Raw genomic sequence first — 25,631 nt, 5'->3', positions numbered from 1 at the left:
GGGGCACCATTTATGACTAGTAGGGTAAAGGGTAATAGTGACCGTCTGTCCCTTCACACTAGTTTTTGCATGATGTAGGGACAGTAAATAGTGATCGTGTGTTTTTACCAGCTTGGATCTTGTGAGGAAGTTGGGGGTGTTGTAATTAGTAGTGGTAAACTCTTTGGGCCGAAGGAACCCATAAAACGTCAAATAGATGGCCGTTTTCATGACCTGGTTTGTGTGATATTCAAATGGTGAAGTATCTAAAAGGTTTGACAGTGACTGGAATAGGAGATCGTGTATAGGTAATCTGGATGGCGTGGGTGCAGGGGTGGTGTCCTTGATACCTTTTAGTATGGCCTTTACTTGGTAAGAGGAAAGGAAACGTTGTTTATTAGGCCAAGTGGTGAGGATATGGTGTTGAATACCAGTGATTTATAATTTAATGGTGTTGAAGGATAGTTTTAGGTGAAGGTGGCAAAAGGAAACGAACGCAATCATTGTTTAAGTCAAGCACAAATCTATTAAAAATATGAAAAGCCCTGCCATAAACCTTTCTGGTGTTAACAGAAAGACCTAGTTGTGAGAGGTGATGCCCGTGAGTAGCCTGTTTAATCCAAGACCATCTCCTGCCACCTCGGTACTGGAGTTGGTATCAGGGCAGCTGTGGGTAGCGTCGCCCGGAACTCCTGAAAACAATATCAGGATAAATGATCAGCGGCAATATTCAGAACCCCAGTAACATGTATGCAAGTTAGGAGAAAACTGTGTCTTGCTGCTTGCCACGTGAGATTCCTTATAAATCGCATGATGGCCAGGGAAGAGGAACATCCCTTGTTTACAATATGGCATGTTGCCATGTTGTCCGAGAAGCAACGCACCGTATTCCCCGACCAGCAAGCTCCCCATTTAACTGCTGCTGCTACAATAGGGTAAAGCTCAAATAAAGCGGATGTGTCCTTGAACTCTGGAATCTCAGCAATTTCCTCCAGCCAGTTTCCCCACATCCATTCATTGCCAAAAATAGCGGCAAATCCAGAAGTGGCCATGGCATCTGTCCGGATAGATACAGACTTGTCCGTCAATACTGGTATGAAAATGCTCTTTCCATTCCAGTGCAGCAAGAATTCCCTCCACATACGTAAGTCAGCGGTGGCATGCACATCTAACGTTATGCGGGAGGAATCGGTCTGTAAAAGGGGAAATAAGCTAAGCAGCTGGGATATGAAAGCCCGCCCTTGGGGTATAATTTTCATTGCGAAATTAAGTGAACCCAACAGGGATTGCAACTCCTTCCTATTACATGACTGCCCTGCTAAGTAAAGGTCCATGGCAGACATGGTGCGATCTTCTCCCTGGGGAGGCTAGCCTGCATATGTACAGAGTCCAGCACCACCCCCAAGAAGTTGATGACTGTATCGGGACCTTCAGTCTTATTCGGTGAAATAGGTACTCCTAGTTGTGTGAACAGTCGTGTAGTAGCAAGGAGGCTACTGGGAGGTAACAGGTTACTTTCTATGGAAAGAAAACCATCCAGGTAATGAATAATGGTGGGGCATCTACAGGTGTCTTGGCAAACATAACAACATTTCTTGGGCTGCTCTTGGACCGAATGTGAGACGTGTGAAAAAATAGTATGCCCCTTGCTATTTAACACCATGTAAATGCCACAGGGACGGATGAATAGGAAGTAGCTTAAACGCATTCACTATGTCCGTTTTGCTAAGCCATGCACCCACCCCTGCTGAGAGGATGGCCGTGATGGCATTATCTATGGTTGCGTATTGTAGAGAAAATTCTTCTGACGGAATGAGTGAGTTAAGACTTGGGGTAGGTGCATGGGGAGCAGAGAGGTCAAGAATCAACCTTTGCTTATTGGAGGATTTACCCGTGACCAGACCTATGGGGTTAGTTCTCCATACCGCGAAAGGTGGAGAATCGAAAGGGTCAATTACAAACCCTTGGTCAATTTCTTTCTGGAGTAGTCGTCAATAGCATCAGGATCTGCCAGGGCTGTCTGTAAGTTCTTACATTCTAAGACCCCTGTAGGCATATGGATAATACCCGTGTGAAATCCCAAAGTGAAACCTGTCACCAAAAATTCCACTAGATGTTGAGGTGGGTGACCACACAATAAATCTTTCAGCAGTAAGACATTAAGAGACGAAAGGTACTGCTTGGGGTATGATTTATTTGGACACATTACTTTAGAGAAACATTGGGAGCAGACATGAAGTAGCCTGCAGGCACTGTAACCGCAAGTGCCCATATTAAAGTTATTACATACTTGTGACTTTCTCAGAAAGACTATATCGTGGCCCAGTTCATCCTTAAGGACCTTGCCTGGTCTCCCTGTGGGCGTCATGTTGGGAGGAGGGCAAAAGGTATTTACCTCCGGGGTATTAGGACACAGATTTGCAGTGTGAGAGTTGGAGGCACAAAGGGCACAAGCTGGTATCTTTAGGCCCGCAAAGTGTTAACAAAAAAGCTACGTATCCTGCACACTCCAGTCAGCTTGATAATTAAACTGGGTTAGAGCCTCCGACGCCTTTGCAGCCAAAGCACAGTGGTAGTCGTAAAAAGACGTACCACCATACTTGTGACCCAAATCCACCAGCTTGTGGAGGTAGAGATCCAATTCTTCCCTCCTATAGGGATACACTGAGCATACTACGTCCCTATAGATCCCGAAGCCAATACGAATTCAGGGATGGATAGCTTATGATTCAGCCTGGGGTCCCTGGCTTTTAGTACCACTGATATGTCCCCATAAGCATACATCTTATTTTCAAGGACATCTTGGGACGCAATGAGCAGTGATATCAAATTGACATCCAAGATGTCCTTTTTAAGATTAGCAGGCACCATGTGTGCCGGGTTAATAATATGAGGTTCTCTAGGACCAGTTGGAATATTACCAGTAAGAGGGCCGGGGAGAACCGTAGCGTCAGTATTACCCAGAGCCGTGAGCGAATGCTGTTTGCTATCTGCGTCCATTTTGTCAAGCTTCTCAGTAATATGACCCAAGGAGGTCAGGACCAAGGACAATACTGCCTGCAGATCAGAAGACTGACCGCTACTAGACCCTTCATCCGCCCCGGTGTTATCAGTTTGAGTATTCATAAGTCTATATAATTCGGCTTTCCTAGCCGTAGCTGGGTAAGGGATGTTCCTTTTCCTGAATTTGGCGGTGATCCTAGGAATGGTCCAGGACCTGAGGGATGCAGGGCTCGTATTGTCACCACCCCGGGATGGAGTGACTGATCTAGCCGATGTACTAGGGATAGACCGTTCTTCCCCGCCTTCTGGTAGTTGTGACATGCTATAAAACAAAATAGAAGGTTACCTGGGGTAATACTCAACTGGCTGACGTAACTAAGGCCAAGCGGCGAAACAATTAGGTAGTTAAGTGACAGGTGAGGCCCTGCTAGTTGCCAAGCGGCTGTGAGAGGCACTACCTATCAATTGGCCCAAGTGGGGTACGTGGCCATTGACATTATGGCAGGGTGTTGGCCTCTCTGTGGCAAGTAACAGCAAAAGACAGAATGGGGGTGAGGCCCTCTCTATGCAACCAAGTGAAGCGGCTAACTATGAATTGGCCCAAGGGAATGTCGTACCCCCGAAATGAGAATGGGAGATGGCCTCACGGGACCACTAACGTAAGGCGTAGAAGGGCAGACATAATAGTTACCAAAAAAACGCGTTAAATGAATCTGTAAACATAAAAAAACAAATAATAGTGCAGACCATCTGGTTATGGTAATGTGAAAAATAGGAGTTATAGGAGAGGAACTCACTTGTCCCAGAGCCCTATCACCCCTGGCTCTGGGTTTGTAAGGCTCTTTAGAAGAGGGGGTATCCCCACACTGCAGGATCTTCCAGAGGATATATCAACTGATGATTCCGTTATACTGTGTGTAAGAGAAAAAGGGCAGGACCTCCAATTGAATAATATCACGATATGATTTATTGTACAAAAAAGTTAAAAACCCTTACTTGGGATGTGGTGGGTATAAACTCGCAGAGTCACCCACATAAAAGCATAAAACAAATATATTCCAGAACGCTTCCTGGTTGCAGTCCGGTCACGTGATCGCTTCCGGGTCTGCCCTCCAATGATGTCCGTGTGACGCGTTTCGCCCGCCTCCACAGGCTTCTTCCGACGACGTCTGGGGGTTTCAGTCTTCCTTTTAAGTTCATAGTGCCGCCCTTCTCTCACTCCATTGGCCGGGGGGCGTAGTTTTCACTCTACTAAGTTAGACTTAGCCCCTTGCGACAGCCAGACTCAAACGGCTGCGTTCTAACACACATTACAAATAGAATCTCAAAGGTACTATTCAGCACAGTTAATATTCTAAACAATTTGTTTCAAATATATATGTGGGACATATCAATGCTATTCAGATTGATAATACTAAGGGAGTTGTCTCTAAGAGACATCTTCTAATTGCTTTACACTCTATCTTTATAGTCCATAAATATATACAGCAAACATTGCATCAAATTAATAAAAAGGAGAAATAACATGGATATTTACAACATCGTCTATAACAGGCAGTACCAATACTCATCTAAAAGACACTCTATCCCTGTGTTCATTAAAGGGTAAATAATCCGATTATAGACATAATTAAAGTGCCTGTCAAATAAAAGGGGGGAGTTGAAGAAGGATAAAAAACAGCAGAGAATTATTCACAAAAAAATGACAAACTTCAAATTCTCCGTTTAGACCTCTGGGGAACAGCGATTTTAATTTAAACACCCACCTCATCTCCTGTTTTGACAATTTATTGTCTAAATTCTCACCCCTCCAATTCCTGTTAACTCTTTCTATCCCAATGTACTGTAATTTGGTAACATCTCCCTGATGTTTGTGAATAAAGTGGGAGGATAGGGGGTGTTCCTTAAAGCCTTTTCTTATATTGCGCATGTGCTCTTCAATACGAATATGCACTTGTCGAGTGGTTTTACCGACATAGTGCATATTGCACGGGCATGTAAGGACATATATAAAGTTGGTGGTGTGACAGGTTATCAATTGTTTCACGCTGTATGTTTGGTGTGTGTTCCCTCCCATCAGCTCTTTTTTGACACATTTGGGGGCTCCCGAGGTCCTGCATGCTAGGCAATACCCACATTGGAAAAAAACAACATCTTGATTTAGGAAATTTTTATTTTTATTTAGACTTTCTTGTTTAAGGCTACTCTTCACTAGGTGACTCTTAATGCTGGGTACCCCCCTGTAGATAATCCTTGGTTTTTTTGGAACTATTTTTTCCAACAAGGGGTCCTCTTTTAGGATAAACCAGTATTTCTTGATTATGTTATTTACATCCCGATTCTTCCCTGAATAATCAAAAATTAAAGGGACTTCGTTACTCTTAGTGCTCATTTTGTTCTTGGTCTTCTTACTTGATTTATCTAGTAGCCCTTTCCTCTCTATTTTCCCCACCTCCTTGTGGGCCTTATCCAATAGGGTTCTGGGGTAATGTTTCGCTGTAAATTGTTCTACTAGCTTATTAATTTGGATCTCACAAGTCTCCTCATTAGTACAGTTCCTTTTTAACCTTAACATCTGCCCTTTGGGGATGTTGTCTAACCACGGACCGTGGTGGCAACTGTCATAAAAAATAAAACTGTTAACGTCCACCTTCTTAAAGAAGGTTTCTGTCTGTATTTGATGGTTGGAAACAAAAATATGCAGGTCCAAAAAATTAACCTGGTTATCACTATAGTCCATAGTGAGCTGAATTCCCCATGAATTCGAATTTAGATGTGTCAAAAATGCCGTCAGCTCTTCTGCAGAGCCCCTCCATATCCAAAACAGATCGTCAATGTAACGGCGATAGGTGACCAGGTTCTGCACCCAGCCATGTTCACCATACACATAGGACTCCTCCCAGTAGGCCATAAATAGGTTCGCATAGCTGGGTGCGAACCTAGTCCCCATCGCCGTCCCAAGGATCTGCAAATAAAAAGAGTCTAAAAAATGAAAATAATTATTGGTCAGGATGAGGTGGATACCTTCTAGAATGAATGTCTGTTGATCCAAAGATAAACTTGAGGTAGACAAGAAAAATTGAACAGCCTCCATGCCCTTAGAGTGCGGGATGATCGAGTAGAGTGATGACACATCCGCCGTTACGAGGATGTCTCCATCCATCCACTCAACCCCTTCCTATCTGACTAGTATCCCTTAGATAGGCTTTTGTTTCTTTAACCAGAGGCTGCAGGCATAGATCTATGTATTCCGACAAGGGGGCTGACACCGAACCAATCCCAGAGATGATGGGCCTCCCTGGTGGTCTAGTTTCATGTTTATGGATCTTCGGTAAAAAATAGTATACCGGTATCCTAGGGTAGGTGACAATCAAATACTCGTATTCTATTTTGGAGATAACCTCTAAGGATAGACCTTTATTCAAAAAGTCCAAAAACATATCCTTTTTCTCACTAGTAGGGTCACCTTTCAATTTCTTGTAAGTAATCCCATCATTTAGTTGTCTCAATCTTGTAAGTAATCCCATCATTTAGTTGTCTCAATCTTGTAAGTAATCCCATCATTTAGTTGTCTCAATCTTGTAAGTAATCCCATCATTTAGTTGACGTAACTAAGGCCAAGCGGCGAAACAATTAGGTAGTTAAGTGACAGGTGAGGCCCTGCTAGTTGCCAAGCGGCTGTGAGAGGCACTACCTATCAATTGGCCCAAGTGGGGTAAGTGACCATTGACATTATGGCAGGGTGTTGGCCTCTCTGTGGCAAGTAACAGCAAAAGACAGAATGGGGGTGAGGCCCTCTCTATGCAACCAAGTGAGGCGGCTAACTATGAATTGGCCCAAGGGAATGTCGTACCCCCGAAATGAGGATGGGAGATGGCCTCACGGGACCACTAACGTAAGGCGTAGAAGGGCAGACATACCTAGAGGCTCCTATGCTCCAATGCCAGTGTATAACTAGACTATGAACCCGACGGGGTAGGGAGATTGGGAGAAAATTGCGAAAAAGGACGTACCTGATGAGCAAAGTAAGTAGCCGGATAAGGTGATACAGGCGATCTGTAGTAACCTACGAGATTAATTGTGAGTTTTTGCGGGGATTATATCGATATGTACCCTTAATTTCCCACTGCTAACAAGATACCTACCGGTAAATTATCCAAATGTAGGAGACTGCAACCGAAGAATCAAAAAGTTGTAAGGATGGCCTAAACCTAGTAATGTAGAAATTACACATAAGTACCCAGGCCATGTAAGACCCCAAGTGGAAAATTAATCGTAAATTACTGCTCTATACCAGATGAAAAATGTAGTAGAGTAGCAGCCCCCTGTGGATGCCGTTTGAGACTGAAACATAAGAGGTCTGTAATCACTTATAGGCTTTAAATCGCCCAAACATCTAATCTATGCCCCATTCTCATAATGTATAACATTTGAACACTTAAAAATTGTATGTGTATATAACGTACGTGTTTAGATATCTATGTACTAGAGACAGAAATGTGGAACCTGTCATTGAAGGCAGTTTTGAACTTCAGAACGTATTGTGGAACAGAAACATATGTAACAGTATGAAAATCAGATCGTGTGCCGAGCAGAAAAATTTCTGAACTACCCATACCAATACAACACTTAGCCTTAATAGGCTTTCACATAATACAATAAGTAATAACTAGTCTGACCACCAGAGGTTGGTATAACCAACATAAATACAAAATAAAAATTAACTAATCGGCAGTCTTAAAAATCCCGAAAATAGAGTGTTCGGTATTAGAACGGCCTATTAGAAGGGCTATGTGTGCATACAACCGAACACTATCCAATTTAACTAAACCATACGAATGAGGTTAGTTCGTGTGTTTGAACAAAGTGTTCGTGCGTCTGCTCCCGAAAGCCCGCCAAACTGAATAATTCTGACCGAATTAATAACCTAAACTTCGTATGCTATGAATCATACAAACAAAAAGCACGAATGGAGAAGCATGTAATAATGATAGGGCTAGCCCAGGATGACGCAAAGCGACCACGACAGCGGCACGACGGGCAGCCGTGACTTACGGTTTGGATTCAGATTGCATCAGTCGGAGGGTGGTTGGCGAGGTAAGGAAGACCTGCTGAGTCTCCGAGGAGTCAGGCACCAGCGTGTCTGACACAGTTAGAATAGCAAGAAGGAACATCCACACAAGTTTTATCCAGCCAGGGTACCTCTGCAGAAGAACTCACCTATCCCGGATCCCAGGCGCATTTCTGACACCGCCGCGAGAGCAGTGCTGTTCCCCCGAAGTGAGGCTTGAGGTGGAACGCACTGTGGAACGCACGCCGTCCTCACCGGCAACTAGGATCTGGGCAAGAGGATCACATACAGCATCCAGATCCATCCATACTTTTTAACAAGGTGGTCTTGCATTTTTTACCCATAATAGACTGGCACTAATATTGTGGATGTGCTATAAACTTTATTTTTTGAATATTTGATTTTTTAATTGTATTTTTAATAAATAATACTTTTATACCTACAGTTGTTTTTAGCGATATATATTTATATTGCCTAATACAAACTCATTTTATTATACTAAGCCTATTCACTCTAAGAAACCATTTGTTTGAATAGTGGATACTTTGTGAACACATTTTAACCATTTGGTTATTGTATCCTCTAAATAGATACCTATTCCTATTTTTCTCTGTAACTGAGTATTAAGGTTACATTTTATCTCATTTTCTTTTTATACCTCCTCTACCCACTTGGGTCCCACTTAACTGGGTCTAATTATACAAGTAAATCAGACGATTAAGGGTTAATCCATACTAAGCATATCAAAAGACGTCACGTAACCTGTACTTTAGATCATTATTTTTTCATTCTTCAGTTCAATTTGACTAATTTTCTATTCATTCTCATTTATTTTATTTCACTCACACTACTAAGTAAGCTCCTGGATAAACGGTTACTATCTTGCATAGTAGCCATCATCTGTCTATATATATGTATATATTTATTTATTTTTATTATTGCTCCTTTCCCCCCTCTATTGAATACTTCTCACTTGATCTGTAAACTGAATGGCGCAAAAATTACGAGATGATGTTTTCCATCATGAACAAGTCTGATATCAACGTATAGGAAAAGAAAGCGAATATATTCTGCCTGGGGTAACAACTCTCTCTTGTCATGACTAGTGATTTCAAAAAAATACAAGCAGTGATGACATACATGATAGAGGAATAATGAAATTGATGATGTATTTGCCTTTAAAATATTTAATTTTGACTCAATATCATGAGTGTAGTTTTAATATTTGGGTACCACAAGCACTGTGTGATTTTGGGAACTTGTGGAGGATGAATCAAACTTTATTTTTGTTTGTCTATGTTTAGAAGGTTATCATTGAGTTTTTGCAGGGTGCAGAGATGTTATATGTGTAGATACATAGTTAAACTAATGGTATAACTAGAGTAAAGATGTAATTTTTTTTCCCAGCTATGTAGTATAATGTCATTGCTGAGCAGATAGCTAAAGCAATGGAGAATTAATCTTTGTAGTGCTATACCTCAGTGCTATACAAGGCCAAGCACAAAAAGACAGATGTTTCAATTAGTGTCACTTTAGTGTCACTTTGATATTATTACTGAGCTGTTAGTGCTTCCTATTGTACAAAAGGGCATCAGAACCTATAATGCACAGTGTAACTGACAATATTATTCATTAAAGAGTGAATTCAAAGTAAATTTAAAATTTAAGACTGCAATAGCCAATTTGAAAACATTTCTGTTTAGGAGAGTTTGTCTAATTCAGCTATTCTAGCCTAAAATATGAATTTCACTTTGAATATTAAATCATTTAAATTCAGTTTAAAGTCTCATAATTTCACACATTAATCAGTTCATTGAGTGGTCCCTAAACTCAAAGTATCACTAGGACATAAATTTGAATACATTAATACACATTTATGTAAGTTGGTCTCCTAGTTTGATTTCTCCAAAATCTCTGTCTGTCGATTTGTCTATATTTTTCATCTCTCTCTCTCTATATATATATAAATATATTTAATCCAAGAAAGTTGTAGCAGAGACAAATAATTGAAAACCTCTTCCACCTGAAGTCAGTGGATAGTCAATGCATTGTTAAACACAGATCTGCACACACCAGTCAAGAAGCCATACAACTTGCTTTGCCTCGGAAATCTTTCATTTTTCAGTGATGTTACTACTGCAAATGATTCTGTATTATATATATATATATAAAGTGAAAAGCCCTTGCATTCCAGCCAAGAAATAATGGTACCTGGTGCTCTGGTAGCTAAGCAATATATACAGAGAGAATACTCCAAGGATTTTATAGTTATTTTCTTCTTTATTCAAGTTGAATAAAGATGAAAATAACTTGAAAATCCTTGGAGTGCCGGTATTCTCTCTCTGTGTGTGTATAGATATGTATATATGTTCCCGGCAAACATAGCGTGTTCGCGTTCGCCACGGACGGCGAACATATGCGATGTTCGGTCCGCCCCCTATTTTAAATTTTTTTTGTGGGCAAATGTAAAAATTACTTAGTATTAGTAAATTGTGCCACTACTCGCAATACCGCGAGTAGGGTCATGTCTATTAAACAGTGAGCAGCTTGTGGCTGCTCACTGTTAAAAAAAAAAAAAAAAAGGGTCACCCCTCCCTGAGCAGGTGGGGGCCCTAAATACCGATGGGGGGACCTATTGTCTTCCCCCCGGCCCCCACCCCAGAGCAGCGGGTGGGAGCCCTAAATACCAATAGGGGGGGACCTATTGTCCTCCCCCCGGCCCCCACCCCTGAGCGGTGGGTGGGGGCCCTAAAAATAACAATAAGGGGGGACCTATTGTCCACCCCTGGCCCCCACCCCTGAGCAGTGGGTGGGGGCCCTAAAAATAACAATAAGGGGGGGACCTACTGTCCCCCCCGGCCCCCACCGCTGAGCGGTGGGTGAGGGCCCTAAAAATAACAATAAGGGGGGACCTACTGTCCCCCCCGGCCCCCACCCCTGAGCGGTGGGTGGGGGCCCTAAAATTAACAATAAGGGGGACCTATTGTCCCCCCCCAGCCCCCACCCCTGAGCGGTGGGTGGGGGCCCTAAAATTAACAATAAGGGGGACCTATTGTCCCCCCCAGCCCCCACCCCTGAGCGGTGGGTGGGGGCCCTAAAATTAACAATAAGGGGGAGACCTATTGTCCCCCCCGGCCCACCACCCCTGAGCGGTGGGTGGGGGCCATAAAAAATAACAATAAGGGGGGACCTATTGTCCCCCCCGACCCCCACCCCTGAGCGGTGGGTGGGGGCCCTAAATACAAAGGGGGGGACCCTAGTCACCCCTCCCCCCAAAAAAAAAAAATGATCTCCCTACCTACCCCCCTCACCCCTAAAAATAATGAGGGGGGGACCTTTAACTAAAAACCTGTAAAAAAAAAATTAGATAAAAACAACTTACCATTCAATGTTTTCTTTCTTCTACAATCTTCTTTTTTCAGCCCCAAAAAAGGTCAAATAAAAAACCATAATAACCGACGCACAAAAAAAAAATCCATGTTCACCCATGGAGGGCTTCGCGCAGACTGAGCTCTGCAGGGCGGAGGAAGGCTTATAAAGCCTTGCCACACCCTGCAATTAGGCTAAGTCCACTCTGATTGGCTGGTTTAAGCCAATCAGGGTGCTCTTTGTCATTTTACACAGCATGGGAAAATTCCAAAGAACTTTCCCACGCTGTGTAAAATGACACAGAGCACTGTGATTGGATGGATTTCAAGCCATCCAATCACAGTGCTCTGTGTCATTTTACACAGCGTGGGAAAGTTCAATTTTCCCACGCTGTATAAAATGACACAGAGCACTGTGATTTGATGGATTTCAAGCGTGGGGCCGGAGAGGGGGAGGACAGTAGGTCCCCCCCTCATTATCTTTATGGCCCCCACCCGCCACTCAGGGGTGGGGGCGTTGGGGGAAGGAGAGTAGGTCTCCTCCCCCCCCCCTTCAACCACTATTGTGGCCAGATAGAGTCCCTGTGGGTTTTAAAATTCGCCTGCCTACTGAAGTCTATGGCGGTTCGCCCGGTTCGCGAACATTTGCGGAAGTTCGCGTTCGCAGTTCGCCAACCGAAAATGCTATGTTCGCGACATCACTAGTCTTGACATGCATGGTAACCAGTTCTTCTCTTGGCCATGGGGTGTACCACCGGCAGATAGTAAATGTGGCTCACATGACAAAATCCTACCAGTGGTAGGAAAATGGATGACTGAAATACAGCACTGAAGCACTAATCCTAGCAGCACAGGAATAGGTACTAAGCACCAGATCAATAGAAGCTGGAGTCTACCACACCAGGCAAGACCCAAGATGCAGACTGTGCAAAGAGGCCTCTGAGACAGTCCAGCACCTAGCCAGATGTAAGATGTTAGCAGGAACAGCATACACAGAGAGAGACAACCAAGTCGCTGGGATTGTGTACTGAAATGGATCTGCCTAAGTCCAGATGGGAGATACCACAAAGGGTAGTTGAGAATGACTGGGCTAAAATACTGTGGGACTTCGATATCATGACAGACAAGCAAGTGCTGACCAACCAACATGACATTGTTGTAGTAGACAAGGAACAGAAGAATGCAGTAGTGGTGGATGTGGCAATACCCAGTGACTATAACATCAGGATGAAGGAACATGAGAAGGTGGAGAAATACCAATTACTAAAAGAAGAACTAGAAAGAATGTGGAAAGTGAAGGCAGTAGCAGTCCCAGTTGTGGTAGGAGCACTCGGTGCTGTAACTCCCAAGTTGGGGAAGTGGCTTCAACAGATTCCAGGTGGGACATCTGAGATCGCTGTCCAGAAGAGTGCAGTTCTAGGAACAGCTAAGATACTGCGCAGAACCCTAAAACTCCCAGGCCTCAAGAATGAGGAATAAACATACCACCCAGAAGAGATGAGAAATTAATTTTATATGTATATATGTATATATATATATATATATATATATATATATATATATATATATATATATATTTGTAGTTGGGGCATGAATCTGTAATGAGAGCATATTAGAAGTAGGTATGTAAGGTCCGTATATGAGACCTGTAGTAATATGAAAAAGTCGGTTGTGGTGTGCCAGAACCGACAATGCGGTGGGCCTGTAATAAAAAGAGGGCAAAATATACCATACAAAATTTTACAGCCTGCAAGTCATCATCATAATAGAAAAGAGAATGCACACCAAAAACTCATAATAATCACTAACCTGGTTTTAATGAACCAATTTCAAATACAGGCAAAAAATAACAATAATAAATAAAGTGACACAAAATAGGCACAAGTTATGAAACAAAAAATCAATAAAGATTTACCAAGAGTTCTCACAAGCCTAATAGGGCAGAAACAGGAAACAAAAATAACCCCCCAACGTTTCGGCACCTCCTGGTTGCCTTTATCAAGGGTATGTTATATCTGAACTCACCACAAATCCCTTTATATATCTATAAACCACCTGATGGCCATCAGTATGATGAGGAGATCCGAAACCGGAAGTGATATCACTTCAGTCCTCGGTATCACCCCTCTCATATAAAGTATCCATAAAACATACATAACTCAAAAGGATATTAGTATTACATTCACATATATTTCTAACCTCATGGCATGTTGTAAACATAAGAACTGGAAGCTTTTCGGTTATTCAGCAATAACGCGCGCTAGTGCGCATGCACAATAAAAGATGCCCGTATCGCCATTAAGGTTCCTTGAAAGATTACCGTCAATCTATGCCGCACATGTGTGATGATGCGTTCCACATAAGAACTAACGTGCGCATGCGCGTAAGGACTAATGTGCGCGTGCGCAAATAACAGCGCAAATATCAGCATAGTATTACCTGGAAAAATGTCGTGAAGTGTACTGCACATGTGCAGACACCTCACAACAGAATAATTAAGACAGCACACATCATCGAGCATAAGAGACAGTTAGAGGAATAGAGTGTAATCACAACCCCCTAATCTAAACATGAAAAGAGAAATATAAGAAAGGACAAGTGGTGACAAACATATAGGGTTACTCATTATACCCAAATGCTAATACTATTGGTAATAATAAACCAACACCATCTTAAAGAAATACACCATAAAAGTGAAAAATGATATCATAAGTGCATCAAATGTTTATTAATTATCTCCAATGTAAAAACTAACTGGAAATTAATCATTCACATAATATGATTGAATAAAGTTGTATAAGGGCAATATCAAAAAGACAACAATATATGCATCAACATGGTAATCTGTATATATCTCGTAACTATACTGTACTCATATACCCAACCTATTAGCAATAATCACCATATCAATACCAATGTCAAAAGTATGAATTTACTCCTATAGGTAATAACCTCCAAAAAACTTTTTGACCTCTCTTGAAATATAAAGATAGACAAAGTGGCACTAGCTATAATATAAGCAATAATTACGAGACTATATCAGATACAACCCATTGGTAAATCATATCATCTATTTGTACAAAATATATACAGTTATAAATCTCTAATTAATCATATATACAAGATGTAAAGATAAGTATATCTCTATGTTATATACAGGTCCATCCTATAGTAAATAGACATACCTCTATGCAAAACAATCAACTGGTATAATTCATCAAATGCATCAATATAATACATCCATAGATAAATAACATATGATAAACCCAAAGTATATTATATTACACATACTAATAAGGCAATACAATTATCCAATCTATTCTGAGGGAATGCAGTATAGGATCCAATGTGTCCACTGCAAATTTACGCATATCACATAATCAATCTTCAGAGATTTTTCCACAAGATCCATGTCTCGGCATGAAGATCTTCCAGTGAACTACACACGGAAATCTAAATAAACAAATGAAAAATAAAAACAATCAATCAAGATATAAAACAACACAACAGCAGGGTGGATGCCCACAATATCATAAGAAGGAATCACAAAAATGGGGAAAGGTCCCGTTCTTTATTGAGACCCTTAGGATATAAGGTCTGTAACTCGTATATCCAATATAATTCGCGGGGTTTGAGACTTAATATCAGACCTAGTTTTTGTAAAACAAATAAAGAATTCTGCAAGAATTGGTTTAGAATTTTGAATAAGTGCAGTCTGGACCTTATAACACTTACTGTGGAAGGCCTACAGCAGGAGTTGACAGAGATTGAGAACTTGTTATCTGAGATTAAAAAGAAATTGACTGAGGGTGAGGACAAAGTAGTGGTTGAAGAGAAACTTGCAACCATAACAACTAAACTACCAAAATATCAGGAGGAATTTTAGGAAGGAAATTGGACAAATTTCGTAGAGATACTGTCGATTATTTTGAAGATAAGGTGTACTCTTGGCGTAGTACTCGTACAGCACGTTATCCACAGCGGCGTAATAGGATCAATTACGATACAAGCATATCAGACCCGGAAGTGACGTCTGGGGAATCTGATTCTAGTAGGAATCCCCTTTTTTTAGGAGGAACACAAAGAGGAGGAGGCGTGGCAGAAGGACGAGGCGGTCCAAACAAGCTAACTCCAATTATGACCGAGTCCAAGAGACGATACCCAGGGAGGACGAGACAGCAGCAGAAACGTTGGTAGTGAATATCTCAGACAAGCAATTATCCATGGCACAGGTGAGTGTATTGGGAAAGGGTTTTGGGTGTGTACCCACTTTTTAAGTGGGCAAGCTTACGTTGGATATTGAAATGGAACGTTTATTTCGCACTATACGTCTTAAGAGTTTTTTTTCATTTACAGGATACTCCTACTATCCAGGATGAAGGAGTTTTATCTGAATCTGCTAAGTTTGATAGGCATAAATGTAGGCCCAAGAGTAAGTTTCTCCCGCCCTTAACGAATGCAAGTGTTGAAACTTTTATAAAATTGTGCCAAATGAATGTGGATAAGATTCGCTGGAGGACGAAACTAAAATCGAATTTGAATAGACAGGAGTGGTCTACACTTAACGAACTAAGAGATGACAGGACAATCTCGATAAGACCGGCGGATAAGGGAGGAGCCTTGGTGATTATGAACACAAGCGATTATATGGCAGAAATGGATCGTCAATTGACTAACACGCAACATTATTGGATTTTAGAGTGTGATCCAACTGGTGAGTTACAAATGAAAATTAAAGAAATCACTGGGGTAGCACTTGATAATGGATTGATTGACAGAAGAGATTATAATTTTATGAATGTGGATCATCCTAAGATCCCGTTTATATATTTGCTTCCGAAGATACACAAGGATCTGAGACATCCTCCTGGTCGTCCTATAGTTTTGGGGTGTGGATCAGTGTTGCAACCACTGTCTAAATTTGCTGATGCACATTTACAATCATTAGTTTGCAATATGCGTTCTTTTGTGCGGGACACCACAGATTTTGTCAACAAATTGGAATTGATTGGTGATGTCCCTTGTGGCACTTTTTTGTGCACAATGGACATCAACAGCCTATATACTTCTATACCTCATGAGGAGGGGATTGAGGCAGTGTTTGGAGCCATACAATCACTTGAGATAAGTGATACGTACAGAGATTTTCTTATGGAACTGTTGTCTATGGTATTATACAAAAATAATTTTGTGTTTCAGGATGTATTCTATTTACAGATACAGGGTACATCAATGGGGTCCAATGTGGCCCCTACTTATGCCAACTTATTTATGGCAGCATTTGAGGAGACCTTTGTATACCCTGATCCTTTGTTTCAACAATTTGTTGTCAATTGGTTACGTTACAGACGACATTTTCTTTCTCTGGACAGATAGCATCGAAGATCTACTTCTTTTCAAAGAGAAATTGGATACCAGATTAGACACCATATCATTCACGGTAGAATACGATGCCCATATGATGCATTTTTTTGATGTTTCAATGGAGGTGAGTGATGGGCGTATCGTGTTTGATCTTTATCAAAAACCTACAGATCGGGCTTCCTACTTACATGCTAGCTCCTTTCACCCACCACACTTCATTAAACATTTACCATATGGACAATTTGTCCGGACAAGACGGATTGTGTCTGAAGACAATAATTTCGATAAACGTGCTCAGGATTTGATAACTGCTTTTTCCACTAGGGAATACGAGACTGAGGTTTTGATTGATTGCAAGAACAGGGCGAAATCATTACCCAGAGAACAATTGTTAACTAAGAGAATAAGAAATAAAAATATTGGTATCCCATGTGTGACGACTTATTCCACACACTCACAAGAGATTAGGCATATTGTGAACAGACACTGGAAAATTCTACAATCCGATTCTAAGTTGCAATCGTTGTTTTAATGAGAAACTATTATTTTCATTCAAAAGGCACAGAAACTTCTGAGATCGACTCATACGAAATGTGAATTTGCAAGGAACAAAGACTGGAAACGAAACATGGCTCAAGGCACCAGTGGGTATGAACAGATGTGGACACTGCATTAATTGTAGTGGGGTAATCACTGGAGACTATTTTGTCCATCCGAGAACTGGCAAGAGGTACCCTATTAAGGGATTTCATAAATGCCAAACGGAATTCGTAGTGTACATGATCAAGTGTCCTTGTGGCCTAGCGTATGTGGGGGAGACCACTAGGAAGTTTACTGCGAGACTGAGAGAACATAAAAGCAGTATTAGGACTGGCAAAATGCAGTATCCTGTTGCTCGACATTTCTCTGAGAAATTACATGCAGTGTCTCAGCTGAGATATATGGTTTTGGAAATGGTGAAACCCCTAACTAGGGGGGGATCTAGGGAACTGTTGTAGAAACAGCGCAAATTATATTGGATATACGTGTTACAGACCTTATATCCTAGGGGTCTCAATGAAGAACGGGACCTTTCCCCATTTTTGTGATTCCTTCTTATGATATTGTGGGCATCCACCCTGCTGTTGTGTTGTTTTATATCTTGATTGATTGTTTTTATTTTTCATTTGTTTATTTAGATTTCCGTGTGTAGTTCACTAGAAGATCTTCATGCCGAGACATGGATCTTGTGGAAAAATCTCTGAAGATTGATTATGTGATATGCGTAAATTTGCAGTGGACACATTGGATCCTATACTGCATTCCCTCAGAATAGATTGGATAATTGTATCAACAGTGTTATTTTGCCTTATTAGTATGTGTAATACAATATACTTTGGGTTTATCATATGTTATTTATCTATGGATGTATTATATTGATGCATTTGATGAATTATACCAGTTGATTGTTTTGCATAGAGGTATGTCTATTTACTATAGGATGGACCTGTATATAACATAGATATATACTTATTTTTACATCTTGTATATATGATTAATTAGAGATTTATAACTGTATATATTTTGTACAAATAGATGATATGATTTGCCAATGGGTTGTATCTGATATAGTCTCGTAATTATTGCTTATATTATAGCTAGTGCCACTTTGTCTATCTTTATATTTCAAGAGAGGTCAAAAAGTTTTTGGGAGGTTATTACCTATAGGAGTAAATTCATACTTTTGACATTGGTATTGATATGGTGATTATTGCTAATAGGTTGGGTATATGAGTACAGTATAGTTACGAGATATATACAGATTACCATGTTGATGCACATATTGTTGTCTTTTTGATATTGCCCTTATACAACTTTATTCAATCATATTATGTGAATGATTAATTTCCAGTTAGCTTTCACATTGGAGATAATTAATAAACATTTGATGCACTTATGATATAATTTTTCACTTTTATGGTGTATTTCTTTAAGATGGTGTTGGTTTATTATTACCAATAGTATTAGCATTTGGGTATAATGAGTAACCCTATATGTTTGTCACCACTTGTCCTTTTTTATATTTCTCTTTTCACATTTAGATTAGGGGGTTGTGATTACACTCTATTCCTCTAACTGTCTCTTAAGCTCGATGATGTGTGCTGTCTTAATTATTCTGTTGTGAGGTGTCTGCACATGTGCAGTACACTTCACGACATTTTTCCAGGTAATACTATGCTGATATTTGCGCTGTTATTTGCGCACGCGCACATTAGTCCTTACGCGCACTAGCGCGCGTTATTGCTGAATAACCGAAAAGCTTCCAGTTCTTATGTTTACAACATGCCATGAGGTTAGAAATATATGTGAATGTAATACTAATATCCTTTTGAGTTATGTATGTTTTGTGGATACTTTATATGAGGGGGGTGATACCGAGGACTGAAGTGATGATATCACGTCCGGTTTCGGATCTCCTCATCATACTGATGGCCATCAGGTGGTTTATAGCTATATAAAGGGATTTGTGGTGAGTTCAGATATAACATACCGTTGATAAAGGCAACCAGGAGGTGCCGAAACGTTGGGGGGTTATTTTTGTTTCCTGTTTCTGCCCTATTAGGCTTGTGAGAACTCTTGGTAAATCTTTATTGATTTTTTGTTTCATGACTTGTGCCTATTTTGTGTCACTTTATTTATTATTGTTATTTTTTGCCTGTATTTGAAATTGGTTCATTAAAACCAGGTTAGTGATTATTATGAGTTTTTGGTGTGCATTCTCTTTTCTATGATGATGATGACTATTTATATTGGTATTTGAGGGAATACCAGTGAGGATTAGCACCCAGGTGGTTATAGACTTTACCAATTAGTCTCTCAATGCGTTATTTATTGTATGACAGCCTGCAAGTCAAACATATTACAAAATATTACATCTACATGTTACGGAAGACTTGACATATTTAAGAAGAGGTTGATGTATATATCTGGAGTAAACGGAGGCCTCCATCGTCTCAAAGTCCCATTAATATGTACCGAAAGTAGTATGGAAGTATGGTTGTCAGCCCTGATGTGGAAGGAGTGACCTGCTTAATTACCTGAATTAAGACCATATCTGACCATGCAGTAAAATCCTGAGATAAAGTCTGAACTACTTGTCAATAGAGTATTGTCGTGTAAGGCTAGTTGGAGTAGATTAGGTGAACTTGAACAGAGGTTAGGTCGTTATCCAGAATTATTACTGACAGAATTGTAAAATATCATTTAAAGTGTTCAAATATTTAAGTAACAGATGGCAAAAGAAGTAAAATCGTCCGTTGTACTCAAGAAGCTTGATTACAACATACAATTCTAGCCATAACCAGTTAAAATGTAGACCCTCAGCAGAAAGCCTGAAATGGAGAACAAGATAAGTGATCAGTAACAAAGTTGTAAATTCCTGGGATATGGTCATATATCGATAAAGTAGTAATTAGCAGCTGGCCAAGTAAGTATTCTCATGAAGTGCATATGACAAGATCTGCTCGAGGCACATGTAGATACGTGAGAAATGTCATTGGTGAGCCAAAATAATTAAATGACCCTAGAGTTATGACATAGGAACCGATGATAACTTAATTGGATATTACCAACATAACAGTGAGTACAATAGTTTGAAATAAGGAACCAGAGCGAGACTGAATACACATGTATATACATATATTTGCGTACACCCGCACCCCCTTTAAAACACCTACATGTATATATTTACATATTATGATATGTATGATGTATATCGTGGTTATCTACAGTTTGCAAGCCAAGCATAAAACTGATCTGGTCAGTAGCGACACCGGCTATTGAGGGGAGCTAAGGTGAATGACAGTATAGAAAATTATATGTCTTCGTAAGGGGCTGAATACCATAAGCTAAAGGAGGCATACTGTGACGCTATGTTTAGATGAGAAGCTGAATTGTACTAATAGTGAAAATCGCCCTGAATGAACATAGCTGCTTATATGTACGAGGGGAGAGTGGCTCAATCTAAATATTTATCATAAAAAGATATATCCCATCTATCTGCGTGAAATGCATGTAATCTGAAACCTAATTGACTTATGATGTAGACAGTCAATATCCCTCTGGATATCTCGAACGTACAGAAACATGCACTGAATATTGAGTTATGTAACGTATGCTCGAATGCACATGGAGGACCCTACCGGGGTCAGTCTAAGGAGATAGCCCCTTTTAAAAGTCAGAGTTTGAATGTATTTACAAAACGTAAAGGAGAACGGAGTGAGGTCTTGAATTGATATGAACGTAAATTAAATGTAATGTTGAATCCCTGAAATCCAAAATCATAGGGCAAGCTATTGTTTAATCATACTGTATCTAATCAGCTAACGACCTCTACCTGACTGGAAATTGCAATGATAGGCCTATATATGTTAGTGATAACCAAAACTACTGTGTGTACCTAATATAGTTCATCACGTGATATTCTAATACAGTATTATTGTAATAGAAGGAACATAGCACTACCTAATAGTACCAGCCACATAACTTTAAACACATTTAATTTTACAGGCTTCACAGATTTACATCCAAATTAATTAAATCTGCTGAATATAATTATACAACAGGGTAGGTTTCCAATACTAGACACAGTTCTAATACTAAGCAGTTGCCTCCCTTCTAAAAGCCTGTTTAGCGGAACATATATATATATATATATATATATATATATATATATATATATATATATATATATATATATATATATGGAAGGCGTGGCCTGAAGTTGTGGGAGGGGCTTGGTTCCCCTTCTTAAGGAGCACCAGCCCTTCCCTCATTACCTGTTAGGTCTGGCGAGTTGTTGGAGAGAGATCGTCACTTCCGGTCTTTCCTGACGCCATTCTGCTTACTTGCGTCTTCGTGGTCGGCTTCCAGGGTCCTGTCCCCTCCAGGTTCTGCTGGCTGGCTTTCACCATTAGGCCAGGCGGTCACGGGGTTTTGGTCGTGCGGCAAGTTACATGGTCGTCACTATTTTCGGCGCGGCCGGTTTTTCGTCATCACTATACGACGATTATACGTACGGTAGCAGTTCGGTACTTAATCATACTTAATCATTAAGGACTAGAAAAACTAATAAAAACCATATGTGGGCTGGAAGGACTGTAACAACTAACCAAACGCACAGTGAATTGGGAATAGTAGCAGTGATGGAGCTCAAATGCTGAGCGCTCTGTGTATCTAAAACAATATGATACATGTAATTCCGAATCCGATCGCTATGATATGAACATAATATAAACTTGTATAAACCCAACTAATTGCTTCTGGAGAGCAAAAACTCTATAGTCGTGACCAAAAGAACAATGGCCTTAATGTACACTGCCCTGCATGCCGGCCATGGATCGCAGAAACCCACCCCTGGGAAAGACAGCAGAGATATTGGGGCAATGCTGCAAAGGCCTGTACAGCCCAGACAAACTCTTACAGGAGACCGGTGGGAAGCAGACCCTGAACCGGACCTCCGTGAACCAGAGGTACTGCTTCACCCTCAGGCAATACTTACCATACCTGTGGACTCCTCAGATGATTCAGTCCTGACCACAAAACGAGACACGAAGGTTCTCCTGGCCCAAATCCATTAGCTACTTTTGGCAGACTCAGCCCTGCTCAAAACGGAGCTGCAAGCAGTTACCAAAAGGGTCAGAGCCACCAAGGAAGATATTGTGGACACTCAGTCTACCATGACTGCAGTACAGGACTCCATACACCAACTACAAACAAACCAGAGCATCCTGATGGCTATGGAGGACAGACAACATTGAACACATATCAATATCAGGGGTGTCCCTTCTGCTGCATCAGCGGAGGATTTGCCTCACTATGTCAGATGCCTTTTAGCCACCATACTGCCTCCCACAGTTGCACGAAAATTGACTGTAGATGGACTATACCTCATTCCTAATACAGCCCATACTAATTGCAACTTGAACCGAGATGTCATTTTGCGCCTCACATTACAGGTTAAAATACAAATAATGACCGTTCTAAAAGGCAAAACCTCACCAGAGCAACACTATTGTGGAGAAAATCCTATACACCTGTAACCACCCAATTATGAATGGCAGGACTGCCATACAGGTGGGGGACTGATAATTCTCTAACCGTCAAACAAGCCTGAACTACTCATGTTCTCCACACCATGGCCGATGCAACACCATATCTGCAGAAATTGGGACTGCCCGCCCCGACTGCGTAAATGCCTGGAATCCGGCCAGTGTCCAAAGGGACAATGGCGCCAGCTCCATGACGACGACAGGAGACAACCAGTGCACCACAGCACTTATTACTAAAGGAGGCCCCAGTCTCCAGTGAATCTGATGGGATACGGTTATCCCATCAACTGTTCTATTTGGTTTATTATTTTGTGACAACTGTTCTATTTGGTTTATTATTTTGTTCTGTCGTTACATATTGTCCTCTTTATTTTGCTCTAATTGCCAGCCATTACATGCTATGCACCGTACCCATAAACCCTGCGGAGCGCAATATTAAGGCATTAGCAACACCAACCCCCCTCCCCCCGCTGCCCTCTTGGTTAGGGGCACTGCACTTTTCAGAATTTCTCCTCAGCACCATAACCCACCTTTTGTGGTATCTTGCCTGCGTATTGCCTGGGATATGTAGGCTGTCCGCCCATATCATCCCCTCCTGAAATGCAGCATTACCCAGATTGGAAACTAGCATTATTCCACATCCCTGCATATGTCAAAAACCATTAGGTCCGTTAACCAACCTCTTTGACATAGTGACACTACTCACTACAGGGCTTTCGTTAGATTGTTGGTTCTACTCTTGTTTATCTTGTTTCATGTTGGCCCTGTATATCTCAGTATCCTGTTTTAAAAAAGAAAAATTCTTCCTACCCTTGATTTAGTATATACTAAAATGTGCATTTATTCTGAATGTCATGACACTATTACTTCTGTTCCTGAATAGCTTGTACTCGCTGTCGTGGCATTACAAGCATGTTGTACATCATTGCATGCCAAATATAAAAATTGACAACAAAAAAAATAACAGTATAAGAAATACAACAACTTAGTGTTCGTATGTTTGAGCCAAACAAGTGCTTTCGTGCGCATACTCCCGAAAGCCCACTAAACCTAAGTGGGATACGAACAGGCTGGAAATAGCCAAAAGACAGTACTATAGCCTAATCGTTCGTATAGTTGCGAAATACTGAAAAACAAACAAATGTATACGAAAAGAGAATTAAGCATAGAGCCAACCCAGGATGATGCTGAGCACCCGCGACTGAGGTGTGACAGACTGCTCGACTCATGGTTATGACGATTTAGTCAACAAAGCGACTGGAACAGGTACAGCAGTCCTGTCGAGGCTCTGGAGAGTTTGGAAGACAGCAAAACAGACAACCAGGGTCTGCAGGACCAGGTAAGCATTCCCATGATTTGAAGTTAAGTAAATGGCTATTTGCACTGACCGGAAGTCACGGTATGCAAATCGCCAGACTGAAACGATAATGTGGAGCGCTCTGACGTCCTTAAGAAGGGTAACCAAGCCCCTCCCACAACTACAGGCCAAGCGTTACACACACACACACACATATATATATATATATATATATATATATATATATATATACACAGTGAGGAGAAAAAGTATTTGACCCCCTGCTGATTTTGAACGTTTGCCCCCTGACAAAGAAATGATCAGGCTATAATTTTAATGGTAGGTGTATTTTATTAGTGAGAGACAGAATAACAAAACAAAAAAAATCCAGAAAAAAGCATGTCAAAAAAGTAATAAATTGATTTGTCAGTGGGCAAATGTTCAATATCAGCAGAGGATCAAATACTTTTTCCCCTCACTGTGTGTGTATATATATATATATATATATATATATATATATATAATATATACAGTGAATACCGAATCCTTACGCATATACATTTGTGCGCTGTATATATCTAGATCTATATATTTCACATAATATAAGGAGGAGACTCTGATGTGTAGCATCAAAGAAAGAATATATACTACTGAATAATTGCAAAAAAAAAATTCTTCATCTTTCTGCTGGTAAAATCTAAAGAAAACATGCAGTTACTCATCTTTCTGCTCATCTCTAAGGAGAACTAAATGCTTAGTTCAAGCAACAGCAATAGATTCAATATCCCCAAGTAATTTTTTTTACTTCCAACGAAATAATAATTGCAGTTTCATGTGGATATATATATATATATATATATATATATATATTTTTTTTTTTTTTTTATCAACTTCAAGGCAATATTTTGTATAGGAGTACATCCCATCTTGCTTGATGTTCTCATTTTAACATTCAGTTTATTTTACAGCGAAAATTAAAAGACTGTCCAGAAATGCTTAGAAAATAGACACAATCCTACGTAAACAAAATAATACACATTCTTTCACTAACAAGAAGAACAGGTTATTCTGCTTCCAGCAAGAAGTGTTTTGAAAACAAATAAATAGAACATGTTATTTGCTCTATAACCATTTTGACAATTTAAAATAAAATGTCAGAAAAGTGTTTTGTGACTTTGCACTTTGAATAAATGGTTTTGTATAATACACAGTAAATATAAAGAATATGCACTACATTGTGTTTTATTAAAGGGACATTATAGTCACCAGAACAACAACAGCTTATTGTATTTTTTCTTTTGAGTATAATCATTCCCGTCAGGCATTTTGCAGTTAATACTATCTTTTCAAAGAAAATGAAGTGTTTACATTACAGCCGAGTGATAACTTCACTGGCCACTCCTAAGATGGCTGCTATAGGGGCTTTTTACTGCAGTGCTGCACAGTGTAGCTGCCATTCA

Source organism: Pelobates fuscus, chromosome 12, assembly GCF_036172605.1.
Source record: "Pelobates fuscus isolate aPelFus1 chromosome 12, aPelFus1.pri, whole genome shotgun sequence".
NCBI lineage: Eukaryota > Metazoa > Chordata > Amphibia > Anura > Pelobatidae > Pelobates > Pelobates fuscus.
The sequence above is the reverse complement of the archived record's forward strand: the minus strand, read 5'-3'. Positions refer to the sequence as shown.